The 13,879-nt window shown below is 35.9% G+C and overlaps 1 long non-coding RNA gene across 1 annotated transcript; it reads left to right on the top strand.

Moving 5' to 3' along the window:
- The first annotated feature begins 250 nt into the window (after positions 1-250).
- LOC143852207 (uncharacterized) lies at positions 251-13,598 on the top strand. The gene is made up of 2 exons (XR_013236741.1): positions 251-500; positions 13,351-13,598. It is a non-coding gene; the product is annotated as an uncharacterized LOC143852207 (long non-coding RNA).
- Positions 13,599-13,879: the final 281 nt, after the last annotated feature.

Here is a 13,879-nt window from a genome sequence, read left to right as displayed (position 1 = left end):
TAGTGACCTGGAGCATTAAATCATTTGGGCAACATGTGGTTTTATTCCATAGATGTCGAAGATTTCAAAGTGACCATGTGTTTTATTTTTCTGAAAAATCCAAAATTGCGTCCTACAATAGTCTCGTGTGCATTGCAAGAAAAAAAATTTGATAGTAACTTTCTATCTCAAGAATTTTTTTTCTATCTGTTATATAGAGTTGTTGGAGACAAATTTGTTGGCGGATGAATCTTGCTGGAGATGTAAAAGAAAATTGCTGCTTCAAGGCACGTTGTAAAATACTAAAAATACCCCCTATTGAAAATCGTCCCCCTCTTTTAAAGAGGGGCATTTTTGTCAGTTAGAATTTGGCTTTGATTAGGGGTTCTTAAGAAAGCCTATAAATATATCATTTCGTGGCTAAAGCAAACCCTAAACGTTTTGTTCAGCCCCAAAAGAAGAAGTTTGTGAGAGACAAGAAGAAGAAGATCGTGCCTTGGAGATTCCCAACACGAATCAAGGTAAGATCTATGTTCTATGAAAGATTTTGTATGTTTAAGAACACTAAATCAAGATTTTAGCTGGCCATAAGAATCGATTAGATGTTTGATTTCGTTTAGCTAAAGGGCTGATCTTGAATTTCTTGGAGTTAGAATCGTTCTTAATTCCGACGAACTCAAGATCAGGAATTTGATCTTTGAGAATTTGACCTAGAATCTTGAATAATTTTCCATCAATCGTTCGTATGTACTCAGAGAGTGAATTCGGGTTTGGCGGATTCCTTCCTTCATAAAGAATCCATAGGATCCGACCTGGCACAATTTGGAGTACGGACGATTAAGATATGAATTTTGAAGTTTTGAGAAAATAGGAACGAAATCTGCAATTTTCGTCAAAAACCCAGCCCGCACTTCGGATGTTCGACTAAGGGTGTTCGGGCGCCCGAAGGACTGTTCGGGGGTCCTAACGTGAAGGGAATTTAAACCCGAGATTTGGGTTTTTTCTGGAAAATCTCAGAGGCGTCCGAAGGGGAGTGGTTTCCGAGCGTCTGAAGATCAGGTTCCGGCGTTCGGTGGGAAATTTGGAATTTGTTTTGGGTTTTGGACCTCGATCCTTTGGTTTAGGGGTTACTTCTATGACCCTTATGTGATGTTTTTGCATCGTTCAGATTAAAGATACTCAATCGTTCGACGAGTTTGGAGAACGAGCATTCCGTCTTAGAGGTATGTAATAACGTACTACTTTGGGTGCTTCGTAAACCCTACACCTTCTTAATCAACTTTGGTATTTAGTCTATATAAGTTACACAGTATCTTTGAACCTTTGACATAACTTTGGGGCCTATTTCTATTTCATCCATTTAGTGTATTCCACTACAATTCCGAACCTTTGATAATAATTGTTATGGATCTCTATTTTGGAATTCGAACCTTCGAAACTATCTGTTTTGGACTTTGGACGTACTTTTGGACGCTTCTGTGGAGGCTTGGGTAATTTCTGGACTCTGCCATATGGGGATAAATCAATTGGCAACTCTGGACCCGCCGTGAGGGTAATACATTGGAACTTCTGGCCTGTCAGTGGGATAAAATGTTGGGCCTGACGACTTGTGTCTGAACTTTAAGGAACTAGTTCCGACACCGTGGACGGTCGGTGTAAGCAATAACACGTCTTCTGAACCATGCCAATGATTCTGAAGTGGATTTGTATTCTGAACACCTTTTGGCATTGACCACAACTTTGTTATTGAATTGCTCTAATGCACCTTAAATTTAGAATGTTGTTTGACATGCACCTATGATAATTATTGTGCCCATTATTTACTAAATACAAAATTCCAAAAAACTTAAACTACAACTTGATTTGATTAAAATTGAATTAAATCTTCAAAAAACCCTGAATTTAAAAACCAAACAGAATTTCAAAAATTAAAATTCAACTCAAAATTAGAAATTATTAAAGATGTAGGTTTTTTGAAAATTTCGAATTCATACTTTTTTAGCGAATTTTGGATTTTTTTTTAAAAAACAAAAATTATAATTAAAGTTTAAAATCCTAAATCAATTAAAACCCGAAAATCTAACTTAACTTGAACTATTAAAAAAACTCCACAAAAATCATACTCCCTAAAAATCAAATCACTAGACAAGTATATATTAATTACCACAAAAACAACTCCACTTTGAATGCAAAAAACAATATAAAATTCGCTTAAATCAAAATAAGTCACTCAAATCAAAACAGTACACTCAATTTGAAATTGTAAATCCCATTAACTACATGAATTCAAAAACTCTACAAGACTCAATTTACTTAATTCTTAAAATTCAATTCAACTAAACTATCAAAACAAAAACGGTCATTCGAACTCATTACACAAACCTTATACATCAGTCATCTTCACACGAACCCTCTTCAACAAAACACATAAACTTGATTACACCCATCTCAATTCAAATTCCATCTAACATGGACACATTGATTAAACCCATCTCAATTTAGATTCCATCCAATACAGACATATGAACTTGATTAAACCCATCTCAGCGAATCCCATCCGACAGAGATACACAAATTTGATTAAATCCATCTCAATTCAGATTCTATCCAACACAAAGACACGAACTCGCTTAAACCCATCTCAGCGAATTCCATCCAAAACAGTCATTCAATTTTTCCAAACCCATCTCACAAACATAGGTCACTCAAATATGAAAACATATTTCATAAACACATATCACAAGAATTATTAGTAACAAAGATCAAATGAATTCATAGAACACAGCACATAGAGGCTAAAAAAAATAGAGTACACTCGATTTTTCGTATCAACAACGCACTCTATTTAGATTTTTAGGAAAGAATATCGCTCGAATTTTTAGGGAACGCAATCACTCGCTTTTTAGGAAAGATTACCACACGATTTTTATTAGAAAATGTAATCACTCTATGTTTTAGGGAAGTAGATCATACAAATTTTTAGAAACAACCAGATCATACGAACTTTTAGGAACAACTAGATCATACGAATTTTTAGGATAAAAAAGCACTCAAATTTTTTAGCATCAAATAGCACACGACCTCTTCAATCCCACTCTTACTCGATTGCACACAACTCAGCCCATTCGACTTTCTTGAACCCATTTCATTCACAGTGCAACTCACTTGAATCCTAAAACTCATAGACAACCTAAATCTTAAACAATTATATACACACAAACCTACGAATTCAGATCAAACACAACTTGTATTCACTCGAACATAAGCAATCTGTGTTTGGTCGAATTTAAAGAACCGCACATTCGTTCAAATATATAATTCTCACACTGTAGAGACCCCATTTTGACCGAACCCTAAACCTTGTACTTGAATAAAAACCCTTTTAAATCATTGAACTAGAGTTCCAAATTCCATCATGAGGTAGGTTAGGATCCCAAGTAGGTTCCTTTAAAATTTCGTTTAAAGTCGTTGAGGTTTGCCTAGCAACCGAGCGTAATTCGTGAAATAGTGTATATATAGTGTAGCATAAGGGGAGTGATTTATCCTGATCGAGGGTGATCCGGTTAGTGTATTTTGCAGTAGATAGGTATTCCTGGGTAACTTAAAGGGGCGTGAATTGATCTTTTATTTTTTATTAATTTTTTACCTGTGGACCACCCATTTCAGTGAGAACCAAGTGAAATAACATAGGAGGGTTGTCCAATACAAATTAAGGGACGAAAATTATGGGATTTTCCAATAAATAGAGGGCAAGGACCCTCATTTTTTCTAGTTAGGTTTTTGCTAGTCATTTTTAAGAGAGAGAGAGTGAGAAAGAAGAAAGAGAAAGTAGATCTCAGCCCTAACCCTAACTTTTCTCCTCGATTCATTTTCCGGCCAAGCTCCGATCAAACTCCGGTCAACACATTCTTCTTCGACCTTCCATTTCAGCTATAGATTTCTTCTTGTTTGCATCCAAGAAACACTAGATCTGTTACTCATTTGCTTCAAACCCTAGTTACCTTGAAAAAATCTCTGATCTAACCTAGTTTTCTTCGTTTTTACTCCTTAAAGTTCTAGAAATCCTTGTTCTTCTATAAAAACTTCAGATTAATGCTTTTTCCATGATAGATTTGGCAAAAACTTCTTTTGATCTTCCTCAATTCATCAAAGATTCGTTGACTTGTTGTTTGTTAGTTAATTTCTGTTTGAAACCCTCGTCTCTTCCTTGCAAGATCCATAGATCTTTAGGTTAGCTTTAATGAATTTGCAGACCAGAGGAATAAGAGTAGCTTATAAGATCCACTTGTTTTCTTGGGAATTCAACACTATTTGGAAGAAATTTTGAGATTTTAGCAAGAATCTGTCCACTCTTGAGGTATTTATCTTTCATTTTATTTCATCGATTTAGGAAATTGTATACTTATTTGCTAGATTATTGGTAAATTAATGTATCTTGTATCAGATCATATATGATATTGCTTTGAATTGATTTTTTTTTAATATCAGATTTGGATTCTTCCAAATTAGTTACTACATTAGATATGACAAGAGCATGAATGGAATGAAGATGATAAATTTGTACACTTGATTTTCATTACTGTAAAGAGGTATAATTTGACTTCGAATGCAAATAGCATATGAGTTAGGACTTTTGTTGTTCATGAAAGGTGTACAGGGAGGTCATTAGTTGCAACTTGCAGTGAGCATCTACGCATAACAGTTTCCTTGTATAGGTAAAACTGAATTTTTATTTTTGTATTCATAAAATGAGTCTTTATTTGTCACTAGTACATCATTCTTAGTAGCTTACTGATGTTAAGATAGTGGAAGATATGAAGAGGTGATGCTGTCTATGATAGTGTTTTCTTTAGAGTTTAGAATTGATGTCATTGTTTTAGTGTTGTTGGATGTTTATATCACTAGCCTTTAGCACAATTATAAGGATTTCATTTGAACTTCCCTTCATATTAGTCATTCCAGTTGAATTTTTAGTGAGCATGACAGTTTTTTATGGCCATTTTGAATTGATAGAACAAAAGGAGGAATGCAAGCTTTAAAGTATAGCAGTTTTCTCATTATTGCTCTTTTCCATGTGCTAGCCTTTGGCATTAGTTAGTCATGGTAACATCTTGGTGCAGGTACACTATTTTTCATTATACTTTGTGGAAAAGCTGTAGTTTAAGTGGTTAGTGGGGAATTGTTTTTCAGGTGTAGTAATGCTTAATGGCTGAACTTTCAATTGATAATATGATCTAGTTCATAGGATAGCTAAGTAGATGTTGAAGCATAAAATTTTCAATGGATAGTTTTTTTTAGTCATGCTTTGAAGAATATGTATTGTTGACATGGTTAGAAGGATAACGTCAAAACATGGTATTGACATATTCCTTTTATTCATTCAGGAATTGACATCAATTTAGTCTTGTTAAAAAGTGGAATTGTCATGCTCATTGTGCCCCATTTATTTCAGTTGATTTTTTATTTCTTGGAGTGACTACCACTATTCTTATTTTCATCATAATATATGGTCGATGACTTCTCTTGAGTTGAATTTCCCCATTCAGGCATTAGGAGTTGAAGAAAGTATGTCAGTAGTTTGAAATTACTCTATCCCTAGCAGACTTTTTTTTTATGTTTGCGTATGTGTAGAAAAACCTACTTGGTTGAAGATCAAAATACCCATGTTGTGTAACTTATAGTGTAGTTATTTTCTATTGTTAAGGTCATGTGCTGACCATTGGTCCAGGTATTGTTGACACAGGGCATGCGCATATTATTGTTTAGTGTATCCCTGTCTTGATGGTTGTTTGAGTTTAATTATTGCTATTTAAGTCGGTGAGTGTTGCCTGTAACTAGTTTTTTGTGTCATTTGATACTAAAGGATGAATAACCTGAATGGTTAAATAATGTGGTCTTGTTGATTTGTGATTGTCAAATAATGACATCATCCTTTGGAAATGGTTAGAGTACCCTTAATCTCTTTAACTGGGTAGACTTGTTTAAGGAAAATAGTATTTAAAATCTTTTCAGCCCTTGGTCTTAACTTTACTTATATTTCTATATCCTTGATAATGAGCCCTTATACCCTTGGTAATGGCAGCCCCTCTCACCATTACGATATTGGCAGCCCTCGCATATCTATGATATTAGCAGCCCTCTGACTTTTGAAAATTGACAACCCCCTTGAATATCTATGTTTTGGATTTTATCTCATCATAATTTACATCAATTCATATCTTGGTAAATCATAGACAAGACTTGTTCAATATCATCCTCTGGATTGTGCTTATATTCATTAAGTTCAATCAAGGTTCTATTATTTTTAGTTAGAGGTAGTAGATATTTGGGAAATGTAGCTGCCTTGATTCTGTTAAGATGCTTTCACAACTTGATAATAGACACATTTGTTATTTTATCAGTACAATTCATGTATATGCGTATGTGTGTGTATATATGTGTGTGTGTGTGTGTGTGTCTGAGTGTGCATATGTGAGTGTAAGTGTCTGTGTGTAGGGGTGTATGAGTGTGTTGCGAGAGTGTGTGTATATGTGAGTGTGTATGTGAGAGCGTGTCTATGTAAATATGTGTGTGTGTGTGTGTGTGTAAGTGTGTGTGTGTGTGTGTGTGTGTGTATGTGTTTGTGAGTGTATATGTGCTTGTGAGTTTATGTCTGTGTGTGTTGTGTGCGTGTGTGTATATGTGTGTGAGAAATTAGAAGGATAGTCTCACTAGAAGGTTCTGTAGCAAAGTTATCTAAGACATTTTATGTAAGGGAGGTTTATGGCTACAAAAATATTCCTAAATTGTACATCAGCCTCATTGCATTGTCAGGTGGTTAAAATTCATGCTATAGAATGAATGTTGTCAATGCACATCTTGTTCTTTGATCTTAGAAAAGATAATGCAATTTGATTCAAATTTCTGAACCATTTTAGCTTGTCCCTCTTTCTTTACTTGGCCTGCAATAGAATCCTTCTTGTCAATGTGTTTGTGGAAATTGCAAGAGGTGTGGTCATTCTGAATAGTTACTGGCTCTTAATAAAACACTGTCTCTTGTGATGTTTACCACTTTTTTCTCATGATAGGTATGCTTACCTCTCTATGATCTTTCTCCATGGTAGTACCCTCTTTCCTCTTCTTTCCTTTTCTTTAGATAGAGAGTCTTTATTCCTTAGATTTTTTTTTAGTCCTTTAGATGCCCTCAAACCTTAGGTTTTCGATTCATTGCAAGGGCAATGAAAGAGTCATCTAAAGCCCCCACTAGGAGACACACTCTGTCTCGATAGGCAGTTCTCTTTTGGATATAAGCCTCATTTAGAGCCTACCCTTAGGGAGGTTACCTTAGTCATGTTAGAGAGTTTACTTATAGGAGGCATGCCTTGCCTTGTTTATAAAATCCCCTTTAAGATGTACCCCCGATTAGGTTAGAGAGTAACTTAGTTTTGAGTTGTCTTATCCCTATTTAGCATTGCAAGATACTTGGAGCCCACCTTTGTGCCTAGGAGACTTGTCCAATTTCACTAGCACCCTTGTTTATCTTCTCTTCATTTAGGAGTTTAGACTTTGACGTATTTGTCCCCATTTTGGTAGCGTTATTAAAGAGTCTGTGATTTATTTGCGCCCTCCTTAGAGTTGTCAGTTAGGAGTTTGTCCTTTAGATTTGTTGTCACTCTCCTTTATTAGAGACTAGCACAGTCTTAGTAGAGCTTACCTACTTGGGATCATTTTCATTTTAGTTTGGAACACTAGTTTACTTATTTTGGGATTATTTTACTTTTAGTGAGTTTACTGGTTTAGGAGTTTCCTCTTTTAGCCTTAGGGTTTTGCCCTAAGGTGTTGTTTGGTGTGTTCCCTTTGGCCTTTGACCAAAAGAGTGAAAACAATCAAAAAATCTCAAAAATATTAGAAAGTTGAAATTCAAAAACATTAGAAATTTGAAATCCAAAACACCAAAAATAATTGAAAACTTTAAAAAAACTTCAAAAACATTTGAAGAGTTATAGTTTTAGAGAGTAGTTAGGAAAGTTGGTTTCCGAACTACGTTGGCTTGATCCTCTTCCATGAGGTACGTAGGCAGCTTGGGATCTTTATCCGAAGACCAGTCAAATTTTGTAAATAAATCATTTAAGCTTTTTAAAAATACAAATTTTTTTCATAAAACAGGTTTTTGAAAAGATCTTCCTCTAGGGTTAGGAGTTTGTCCTAGATAGAGGGTTTTAGAGTTAGAAGTTTGTCCTTGTATGTTGTGTGCTTTGTTTGTATTTGTTTGGTTGTTTTGTATTTGTGTTAGAGATAAGAGTTTGTCCTAGCTAGGGGTCTGTGAAATACATGGTGACAATCCAAGAGGGGGGTGAATTGGCTAATTAAAAATTTGGAGCTTAATTAAGTGGATTATTAAAATTAATTTGCCTATTAAGCCTTAACAAGTCTAACCCTTTATTAGTTATTAAATATAACGTAGGAGAGGGATTAGATATGACTTTTTATGCTTATATACTCTAACCCTTGTTCAATGAAACATCAACACAAGTAAAGGGTAGAGATTACCAACCACCAAAGTGCAAAGAGAATAATAGAAAGCATCCACAAGGCACAAGTTTTATAGTGGTTCGGTCAGGACTTGACCTACTCCACTCTTCCAAGTTTTACCTCCTTGGGAGCTCCACTAAAACATGAGATTCTTCAATGGGCGAATCTCAAAGCCATACACCAACTTCTCCTTCAAAGGGATCAAACATTTTTCACACAAAGCCTTGTGAGGGCACCTCCCTCCTACAATAATTCACCTTTCTTAACGGGTCGAATCGGAGACCCTCGCAAACAAATGAAGAAATAAAAGAAAGAACTCTTTTTGCCTCTTAGATAGGCTGATTGCAACTTTGAAAGCTCACAAACAATCCAAGGAAGATAAAATGTAAAGCCTATGGAATACCTCTTGATAGAATGTACAAATACAAGTTCAAAGAGGTTTTAACCTTTCATATATAAGTTTAGGTTCAAGAAGATAGGATCTAATCTTGCCAAAAGGTTATTTAGAAAGATTTTGGATAGTGTATATATAGTCAACAAGGAAATATGACCTTTTTGGGGTAAAACTGTAAAATACAGAGTTGAAAAAGTCAACCTACGCAAGCCCCAACGGATCTATTTCCATGTCGCGGCGGTCGCCCGAGGCACGACGGTTGCCCGCGCTTATCGGGCTCTTAGTTTGAATTTCAAATTTCATACTGGCGCGGTCGACCGGCCGTAGGGCGGTCACCCGGCGAAGGCTACCTGTTTGAAATTAATTTTCAGCACAAAAACCCAACCTGGATGTTTTCTGGATTTTCAGAAAACATATTCGCGGTCGCTCGGCTTACCCTGGTTGACCGGCGCGATAAGTTTCGAGATGCCCTATTGTTCCAGGTGGCATCCCGCGGTCGCCCGTAATAGCCCGGTCGACCAGCCCTGAGTAAAATTCCCTTTTTAACTTTGAATCCCAGGGGCTTCAGGCTTTGGTCTTGGGCTTAAGTCCTAGGTTTTCAAACACATATTTGAGTGTGTGTATGGTTTTCAAAGATGTAAAAACTTAGGTATGAAAACCATTTTGAAAACCTTTTGAAGGTGCATTTAAACATAAAATCAAGAGGACTCCAAATACATTTAAAAAATAAGAACCTTGACTTATCTTGGAATGGCTTGACTCCTTTGCACTTCCTTGGACTTTTTTAGCTTGACTGAACATCTTGAACTTTATCTTGGCTCTTGTGACTTGTCCTCCAATCTTCAATGCATGTCGAGGTACATGAGGAGGCACCATGACATGTTCAACTCCAAGCTCCTTCTTGACACTTGTTGGGGAACTTGTGGGATCTTCATATTGAGCGCCTTGACTTGATCATCTCCAAATGGTGATGACTCCAATGTAGGTGCAAGCTCTTTGTTCCTTCGTCTCTTGATCCACAAGCCATCTGTTGTGAAGAGTTGTGTAATGACGATTATGACATGAAATTCTTGTAATAGAGGTTCTCCAAGTGTGGATGTTGTTTCCTTGTCGTGCATACTATTTTAGGTTCATTTTTTGGATATGCATAGGGTGTAGTTCCTTAATAAATAAAAATTATTGAGTTAAAGTGGTTCATCAGTTAAAATGGCTTATATTTTAGTTTATTTTTTGTACTATTGATATTTTGTTAAAAATCTTGAAGTAGAGGAACAAGATAATTGATATGTAAAGTACTTGATTCATTCAGTTATAAAGTAGCTTGTTTAAGCTTGCTGACACTTTGATCATTTGGAGTTTTTATCTAGAGTCTAAAGGGAGAAGATAGAGAATTATATTTTAATTATGTATTGATTTGTTTTTTATTAAAGGTGTTTGTAAGGACGGTGAAGGTGTCAACCCAAGCTCATTCTTAGGGTCCAATCCTAGTAGCATTCCCCTCTTTTTCTTTTTCATTTAGTAGACTTGCCTAGTCTTTTAGATACCCCTTTAGACATTAGTGCTAATCATTGCAAGGGCAATGAAGGAGTCATCTAGAGCCCCCACTAGGAGACACGCCTTATCTCATTAGGTTGTTCTCCTTTGGAGACAAGCCTTGTCTTATTAGCAAAGTCTTTTAGAAGACCTACTTGGTCTGTTAGTTGCCTATACCTCTATTTTTCATTGCAAGGACAATGATAGGGATACTTGGAGCCCACCTCTATGTCTAGGAGACTTGCCCAGTCTCACTAGCACCCTTGTTTATATCCTCTGTGTTGGAAAACATTCTTTGACTTATTGCACCCTTTTATAGAGTGTTAGACATGCTTTAGCTTACCTGCACCCATTTTAATGTTGATTGTTTAGGGGTCTATCTCATAGACTATTAGCTTGTCCTCTAGCTTAGGAGTTTGTACTTTAGTGTTGTTGTCCCTCCCTTTCTCTTAGAGACATGTTCAGTCTTATTACAGTCTTACCTACTTGGGATCAGTTTATACATAATGGGACATTAGTTTACCTATTTGGGATCTTATTATTTTTACTTTGGGACACTAGTTTACTTGTTTTGGAATCTTACTATTTTTCCTAGGACACTAGTTTACTAGTTTAAGATTTTCCCTTTTAGCCCTAAGGGTTTTGCCACAATGTGTTGTTTTCTATGTTCCCTTTGGCTAAAGGGTGAAAGCATTTAAAAATTTACCAAAAACATTGAAATATTTTAAAATACAAAAATATTTGAAAATTAGAAAATTTTAAAAGTCAAAACATCAGCAAATGTCAAATGATTTTAGGAGCGTATTAGGAAAATCCGTTTTCGAACTACGTTGGCTTGATCCTCTTCCACGAGGAACGTAGGCAGCTTGGGATCTTTATCCCAAGTCCAGTCAAACTTTTCAAATAAAATCATTTAAACCTTTAAAAAGAAACCATTCAAACCTTTGTGTTGTGTGTCCTAGATGTGTTGTGTCTTTTGTACGTGTTTGTTTTAGAGTTAGGAGTTTGTCCTAGATTTAGGAGAGTCCTAGAGTTGGGAGTCCATGTGCAGTCAGTTTTGACTATATAGCTTGGCGCATAGTCTGCTAATGGCTAGATTTAGGATTCACTGAGTGAGCCTATCTGTTTTCCTTAGGGTACAGCCTAGTCGCACATTGGATGTAGGACCCACCTGCATTAGTTTAAGGTTTAAAATTTGTATTTAGTCAGGGCATATAGGGAGTCCTAAAATTTACAATCAACTTCAACCTAAATAATTGCATTCAAGAAGCTTTAAAAATTAGTCTGGTCCTTTAGGTCGAGTCTAGTTTAGTGGTCTAGGCACAATAGGCATTGTAGCTTAGAATAGGCCACAGACCTACGTAAGCCTTGATTCCAAAAGGGGTTGGATACGTAGGTAGCTTGGATGGCTGGTCATCTAAGTCCAGGTGAATATAGTTGCACATTTTTTATTTTAGAGTTTTTAGGAGTTTGTGTTCTATTTCTAGTCATTGTTTATTGCATAGGTACATTCTAGTGTATTTTCTTACTTTGCTTTTAGTGTTTATTTTCTTTTGATATATTTCTTGTGCAGTTTTACTTGCTTCTTCACGTGCTGAGTTATAGCTTTTACTTGTTTATCATATACCTGTTTAGCTATAGCTTTACATGTTTAGTTGTAGTTCTTTATTGTTCATTTACTGATTATTTCTTGATTACCTGTCTAGCCGTAGCTCTTTATTGTTTACTTGTTTTATTATGTTTAGATCACATGCTTAGGTGTAGTTCTTTTATTGCTTTCCTGTTTTATCTAGCTTGTTATATCTGCTCAATATCATTGCCATTATCTACTTAGCTGTAGATGTGCATGTGTTTGTTTACCGCTTTCTTAGATATGATAAGTTAGGATTAGATTGAATGTATAGAGACTGGTAGCAAGGTTATTTGTTATCAGATTGAAACTAGCTTTCTCTACCTCTTTGAGAGACGGTGGATTCTAGTGTTAATTCCAATGACAGATAAGAGTATTTCCAACTCTTTTTAGGCATGGATGTTAGATGGGATGTATAGAGATAAATAGCAGAGTTATTTGATATTGGATAAACTCTAATCTTCTCTGCCTCTTTTAGAGACGGCAGATTCTAGTATTTATTCCAATGTCAGGTGACAATGATATCAATTCTCTTTAGGATTTGGATGTTTTATTTTTCTTTTACCCATCCCTAGGACATGCATGTTTAGGTAGACGTTTTCTCGGGGATGCCCGTTCCCATTTAACATGATTTTTGCCCAAAATTCTTTGAAAATAATAAATAAATGATATAAGAGACCGAGTGCGCTTGGGCGAGTAGGGTGCCTAACACCTTCCCAACTCGTAATCAAGCACATACCCCCTCTTCTTTGGTTATATGTTGCAAACAGAGCATTTATTTTTGGTTCCATGGCCTATCCATGGATGGCGACTCTTATCATTTTTTAGATACGTCTTGGTTTGGGGCTTTGTCCTTGGACTAAGAGGTATCTCATATATCACCATATGGCATTTTATTTTGAGAGTTCATTGGCAGAGCTCTTAATGTGTGGAGATCTAAAAGACAGACGGGGGCTCGCTCCTCGTCGCTTCTCAGGATCGGGTCCACAGTCTCTAGGCAGTAGGATCTGTCGTAACAAGTCTGCACGAAACTGGCCGTGTAGGACAAGGTAACATGCTAATGGGAGCAGGAGTGCCATGGGGTAACTTTGACACTTAAAATAAGTTGATCTTAAATTATTCGAAATTTATACTCGTTATCTTACGCTCCACATTTTATTTATCTTTGTTTGACTTTATAAAATGTTCCTTGCTTTACTTATTTTTTTAATAGATATTTGTCATGAATCTGCCTCTTTTTATTGATCCCCAATACTTGTTAAGAATGGCCATATGATTTGTTCTCACTCACTTTTTATCTCAGGATCGGAGAATGTAGGAGGAGCATTTATGAACAAGGATATTTAATTCGTGGGGCGGGCAGGAGAGTCGAATAAGCGATGGAGTTGACAAGCCACAGCAATCTCTTCAGTTTAAATTATCAGTTTGGAGAAGAGTTTAGTTAATGGACTTTAAGTTATGCCTTCTATTTTAGACATTTAAAATTGAATAATTGTAATGGGATTCTCCTTTTAAACCATGGAATAAGATCTTTAGATGGTCCTGGTAGTAGTTAGAATGGTTATGTTTTTTTTTTTTTAATTTGGTGATTTTTACTGGTTGAGTTTCTCATAGCGACCCGACAGATTTGGTTCATTACATATCATCAATATGGGTCTGGTCAAAATGGGGTGTCTATAGGGGATAACTATGGCAGGTGTGCCTCATTGTGCTTGCCTATTGTAAGCTTTTTCTATTTTATTCATTTTCTCATTTTCCATTAGATGTTTTCCATTAGATAAGAGCATGTTGGGTATTTCCTTCAAATAAGAGGGTATTTTTTTTCCTTTCTT

Source organism: Tasmannia lanceolata, unplaced genomic scaffold, assembly GCF_043159265.1.
Source record: "Tasmannia lanceolata isolate RefF3 unplaced genomic scaffold, GAP_Taslan_0.1 ptg000019l, whole genome shotgun sequence".
Lineage (NCBI taxonomy): Eukaryota > Viridiplantae > Streptophyta > Magnoliopsida > Canellales > Winteraceae > Tasmannia > Tasmannia lanceolata.
The sequence above is the reverse complement of the archived record's forward strand: the minus strand, read 5'-3'. Positions and strand labels throughout refer to the sequence as shown.